The sequence below is a fragment of the Chrysochloris asiatica genome, unplaced genomic scaffold, assembly GCF_000296735.1.
Source record: "Chrysochloris asiatica unplaced genomic scaffold, ChrAsi1.0 scaffold00176, whole genome shotgun sequence".
Lineage (NCBI taxonomy): Eukaryota > Metazoa > Chordata > Mammalia > Afrosoricida > Chrysochloridae > Chrysochloris > Chrysochloris asiatica.
The window spans coordinates 4,571,380-4,577,575 of record NW_006408694.1 but is presented as its reverse complement, the minus strand read 5'-3'; the positions used below and the strand labels follow the sequence as shown (position 1 = coordinate 4,577,575).

Below are 6,196 nucleotides of genomic sequence, written 5' to 3'. Positions count from 1 at the left end.
GCCACAACTGAGCTCATTGATACTGACACTTTCCCAATCCATCTCGCTGGGGGTCTTCCTCTTTTTCTCTGACCCTCCACTTTACCAAACATGATATCCCTCTCCAGTGACTGGTCCCTCCTGACAATATGTCCGACGTATGAGAGATGAAGTCTGGCCATCCTGACCTCGAAGGAGCACTCTGGCTGTACTTTTTCCAACACGGATCTGTTTGTTCTTTTGACAGCCCATGGTATTTTCAGTATTCTCCAAAACCATAACTCAAATTCATCAATTCTTCTATGGTCTTCCTTATTCACTGCCCAGCTTTCACATGCTTATGAGGTTATTGAAAATACCATTGTGTTAATCAGGTGCACCTTAGTCCTCAAGCTGACATCTTTGCTCTTCAACACTTTAAAAAAAGGTCTTGTGCAGCAAATGTGCCTAATGCAATACGTCATTTGATTTCTTGATTGCTGCTTTCATGAGTGTTAATGGTTGATGTTGATGGTTGATCAAAGATCTACCTTTCCTAATTTCAAACTATTCAGTGTTCCCATGTTCTGTTCAAACAACTGCCTCTTGGTCTATGTTCAGGTTCCTCATGAACCCAAGTAAGTGTTCCAGAATACTCATACTTTGCAATGTTGTCCATTATTTATCATGATCCACACAATCAAAGACCTTTGTGTAGTCAATAAAGCACAGGTAAACATCTCTGCTTTCAGCCAAGATCCATCTGATGTCAGCAATGATATCCCTCGTTCCATGTCCTCTTCCAAATCTGGCTTGAACCACTGGAAGTTCTCTGTAAATATACGGTTGCAGCCATTTCTGTATCACCTTGAGTAAAACTTTACTCACATGGGATACCAGAGACATTGTCTGATGATTTCCGCATTCCATTGGGTCACCTTTCTTTGGAATGGACATAAATATGAATCTCTTCCAATCAATTGGCCAGATAGTTGTGTGTATATTTATATTTCTTAATGCTGCAAAATATTAAATTTCATAATGTTTCCTAACTGTGAACTAACCAATAATTCTTTGAGTAGCAAATCTCTTGATAAGAGCTAAGCTAGTTTTAAATCTCAAAAATACTGACTACTTAACTCTTGGGCAACTTTGTTTTCCAAGAAGCATTAAAACAATCTCAAAAATGACACTAAATAGTAACTATAAATTCTGCAGTCAAAACTATGGAATCATGGCTTCTGCCATGCATAAGGACCCTGTATGTTTGACTCTGAAAGAGTAGGTTACTAAGACATGATAGCTGTCTCCAAATACATGTAGGATTGCCATGAAGAAGGCAATACAGACAATTTTAATATCTGGTATTCCAGAAGGCAGGACAAGTTGTAGAAAAACAGATTTCTGATATAAGGAACATACTTTTTAGAAAATCTGAGCTGTATAAAATTGGAAAATGAAGTCATGAGAGGTTGTAAAAACTATGTAGTTGAAAATGTAGTTACAAAACTGTGGTTTTAATGCTGCTGTTGTTAAATACTTCCAAGTTTGTTTCAACTCACAGAGGCTCTGTGTAGGGTTCCTGAGGCTGTAAATCTTTCTGAAAGCAGAAAATCTCATCTTTCTCCCTCAGAGCAGCTGGTGGGCTTGAACCACTGACCTTGTGGTTCACAGTCCAGTGTTTCTCTTACATAGTTAGAAGACTGGTTTTCTTGGAGAATTCTTTCCTCATAGTGATAAAGAAAGTCCCAGATTCTAACATTGCCTTTATCAGAGCATGTAGCAAATTTATTATCCATGGGTGAGAAACGGGCTCCTTTAACCGCCTCCTTATGTGCCTGGAACATCTTGATATCCTCCAGGGTCTACTGTCAACATCGACAAGTCATTATGTGACCAAGTCATAGCCCTTACTGGGCTGTTGTGAGCCTGTAATATTGTTTCAAAATTGAAAGTCAGTCCATTCCACAAAGTGAACTCCCCACTAGAAGCTCCAGTTACCATTTGTCTTCCTTCTGGAGTCCACCTACCAACAAATACTCGACACTTCACTTTGTTTGTTGATGTTCTTACAAATTTTGTTGTGACTGCATTCACAGGATTATTCAACATGCTTACAGGTGGGACCAGATCATTATAATGACATGCATCAGGCTGAATTGCCTGCATAGCTCTCTGGTTTCTTTGCCATATTCCATTCTCTAAATATTTAATTACAGATGGGTTATAGTCTATGGTTTTTCAGTTTACAGCTTTTCTCTTTCATTTTCCATCAAAAGTAAGCTGTTGCATTGCTTGCTGTTGTGCAAAATAAGTATAAAATAGTTGTCGAGGTGCCTGGTGTTAGAATCTTGACATATGGAAAAAAGTGGAAGAGAACCGATTTCTGTAGCCATGGTGATGTCTTATTTTATAGGACACGTCTGGCACTGGGCAGGGGTGTAAATACTTCAGCTTCACTCAGTCGAGAGTAGTTCACCTATTTGGCCTCCACTCATCAACCCTCTCAAAACCTTTCCGCCACAGAAACAGCAGCCGTATTGCTCTCTGAGCCACTGTGTTCACATCCCTGCAACACATGCGTTCTGGAAAGGTCTTTTGAAAACACAGTTAGAGTTCCAGCTAGATGGCAACACTTTGCAAGGTAGGGCAAAGTTTTCCAGGAGGCTGTTTATACCCAAAACAAACATCCAATATATGGTACTATTTCTCCAATAGCCAGGATTCGCAAGTCCATGTACAAAGGCGTGGAATGGGAGTGGTACATTCACTATTATCCCTATGACTCTCTCATAATTTTTTTGCTTCTTGTCCCTGAGACTTATGCTCTGTGGGTCTAGATGTCTTAGTTACAAAGGGAGGACTACTCCCTCCTAGAAATATAACACGGTTCCATTCAACTGGAAGTTAAGAATGTCTTTGGATCAACAGGTAATAAAGGGAATTCCATATTGGCTGGTGTGGTTGATCCTGATTACCAAGAGGAAATCAGATTGATACTATATTATAAAAGAGGCAAAGAAGAATAAATCTAGAATACAGAAGATTCCTTATGATCCTTCTTAGTACTGCTATGTCCCGTGATTAAATTCAATGCAAAACTATAACACAATTCTTACATGACTGCTTATAGCCCAGACCCTTCAGGAATGAAGGCAAACAGCCATGGCTAACTGAGGTGCTTGCTGAGGACAAAGGGAATACAAAATGGATGGCAAAAGAAGGTCCTTCTAAATACCGCCTACAACCATGTGAGCAGTAAATGGTTCTAGTGTGTTTTTAGTTGTATTCATGTTAGTTGTATCATGTTCTGCTTGAATATGACTTTATGATTGTCTTTATTTAGAAATTGTGTATAGTTTAAGGAGATGTATACAGGCATCAAATTGACAAGGGGCATGCTGTAAGGATTAAGATAGTGTGCCAACTTGGTTGGACCATGGGTGTCTAGTTAAGATGAGTTCTAATATAATGTAATTAATTCCATGATGAGATATACTATAAGCAGCTAATCTATTTTTTTTTAAGTTTTTATTGTGAATTGGGTGATAGTTTACATAGACCATTAGCTTTACATTCATCCTATTGTATTTCACTTCATTACAATGATTACAATCCTCTCCACGTATCATGTATCATCATTCAACAGTATTTGCTTCCATTCCCTCTGGTTTTGTTTTGTTTTGTTTTTTGGATGTACACCAAAGCACTCAGGAATATACAACCATTGAAAAAACCAAAGGGCACACCCTGCAAGCCCACTCCCCCTATCCCCACCCCAGCCATCAGCACACAGCTCTTCTCCTTTCCTGAGTCCAGTGTCCCCAGTTGCCCCATCTCTCCATATCATCATCTCTGCCTCCATCTCTGGTGTCACTGCTTCTCTGGATAGGGTCCTGCACTCTGCTCTTCTCCCTTGATCATCCCAGGGTCATCCACTCCTGGACTGCAAGACCAACCACTCCCCTCCTTTGTTATAAAACCTCTACCTTTACATTTGCAACACTTGTAATCAGTCCTGATAGCAATTATTCACTGTTGAACCACAAGAGTATTATCCCCATCTCCTTTTACCAGCCTTGTCCAGACAGGTTGGAGACCACTCAATGACATTCTACCTTTCCCTGTACCCTCTGAAACTAGGCTCCCTCTTGAAAGCTTGTAAGCCAGTCACTTTGTGCCTTTGTAGTCCTCCCCATTTTGGGTAGCCAATGTCTAAGTTGCCCATCCCTGTCAACCTTGTGAACTGAGGGATGGGAATGATCCTTGCTATAAAAATTTGTTCCCTCTTTTGAGCTACTACATCCTTAAGTGTAGGTCAAGTTCACCAAATTATGGCAGATTACTCTTTTTTCTTCCTCTAGTTGAGTTCTGATCATCCAGCCAATGAAGCCAGGTCAAATGGGTGTTATCTGCAAGTATGGGAGTTCTTGTGCATCTCCCCTCACTTCATATTAGCTGGATGTTTCACTCTCTGCTCTAGTCCAGGAGTCCCCAGGTCTTGCCATACTGCTGGTCAACTAGGTCTCAATCCAGGTGGACAGGAGTCTGTTGAATGTGGTTGGACTTAGCTCACAACTTAGTTGCTGTTTTTCCTCCACTTTCCCTTATTGGTAGACCAACGTGATCACCTGCAAGACCATATCCTTGGTCGTGTATTCCCCTTGAGTCTCAGTCTTGGAAAGGGGTTTGCCCTGATGGCTCCCAAACAAACAACTTACTTGTTCTTATAGTAGTCAGCCGGACTGCTGTTATTGTTTTTTTAAATTTTTCCTGCTAATCTTTCTTTCAAGAAGTATCTTCTGTTCTTCTAGCAGCTCCAGGCTGGTCTAATTGTCTTTTCAAGTGGTAATTTCCCACCTCAGAAACTTTTGGATGGGGATCCAGATTCCACCTATGGTCTTATGCAATGTAATGGTTCCACAGGAAGCCTCCTTTCCTGGGCAAGTTCTAGCCCCATTTCAGGTATTTTGATCAGTTATTGGCTGAAGACGTACTTATAAGCTTTCTATGGTGATGTTTCTGCTATTCCTTTCTCTCCCCCTCACGTGTCTATTTTACAATAGTAGACAAGGGAAACCAAGATTTAAAAGATAGCCAAGCATCTTAACAGTACTTCCCCTCTTTTACCCATTCAAATCATGCCTCAATCCCTGAATCCCAGAGCCCTGTTGTTTTAAGGCTGAGCATACATCACTATTTACTTCTGTCCCACTTATCCAATGCAAACCTGCCTACATGTTCTCCCATCCACCTTATTCTTCCATTCCCATCCCCTCCTAGTATATTGCCCACCCCCACCAGCACCCAAACTATCTTGTGTCTATCACCAACCTTGCGTTCCACCTTCCCCTCCCTCCACTCAACCCACCCCATACACCCTGGTAACCAACAAATAATCCCCTCCCCATTTAGTGTGGGTACCTTTTCTTAAGCTTCTACAATAATGGTCCTATGTAGTATTTCTCCTTTTGTGACTGACTAATTTCACTCAGCATAATCTCCTGAAGGTTCATCCATCCATGTTTTGCAGTGGCTTGCAGCTTCCTTGTAATTCTTCAAGGCAGCAGAATATTCCATTGTGTATATGTACCAAAGTTTGTTTATCCATTATTTCATTGATGGGCACCTAGGCTGTCTCCATCTTTTTCTGTTGTAACTAGTGCTGCTATGAACATTGGTGAGCATATATATACTCCTGTTATGGCTCATATTTCTTGTAAGTAAATACCAACGAGAGGAATTCCTGGATCATAAGGTATTTCTATTTCCAACTTTCTGAGGAAGTGCCATACTGTTTTCCAGAGTGGTTGGACCATTTTGCAATCTCACCAGCAATGTAGTAGGGTCCCAGTCTCTTCTCATCCTCACCAGCATTTATTGTCCTCTACTTTTTTTTAATCTTTGAAGCAGCTAAACTATTGATTGGGAGGTGTGGCCTACTTCTAATATATATGGACATTCTGGCAAAGCACTTTTGCTTTTTGTTGGATCTAGATCCTTCATTGATTCATCATCGTTTTACCTTTGATTCTTTGGACTTGAGTGACCTTCCATATTGCCTACTGATCCTGGAATTCACTATATTATGCAGCCTGTAGCCTACATCTGACCTGCTGATCTTGGGCTCATCAGACTCTGCAACTACATTAGTCAAAAGAAACTTCCAGCCTGATATCTGACACACTGACTTGGAAAATGAGGCATTTACTTGAGAGAAATTAATTTTTATACATAT

At 40.6% G+C, this 6,196-nt stretch overlaps 1 pseudogene; it reads right to left on the bottom strand.

Annotated features, from left to right (window-relative positions):
* Window positions 1–1,247: 1,247 nt before the first annotated feature.
* On the bottom strand, window positions 1,248–2,354 carry LOC102814363 (annotated as a pseudogene).
* Window positions 2,355–6,196: the final 3,842 nt, after the last annotated feature.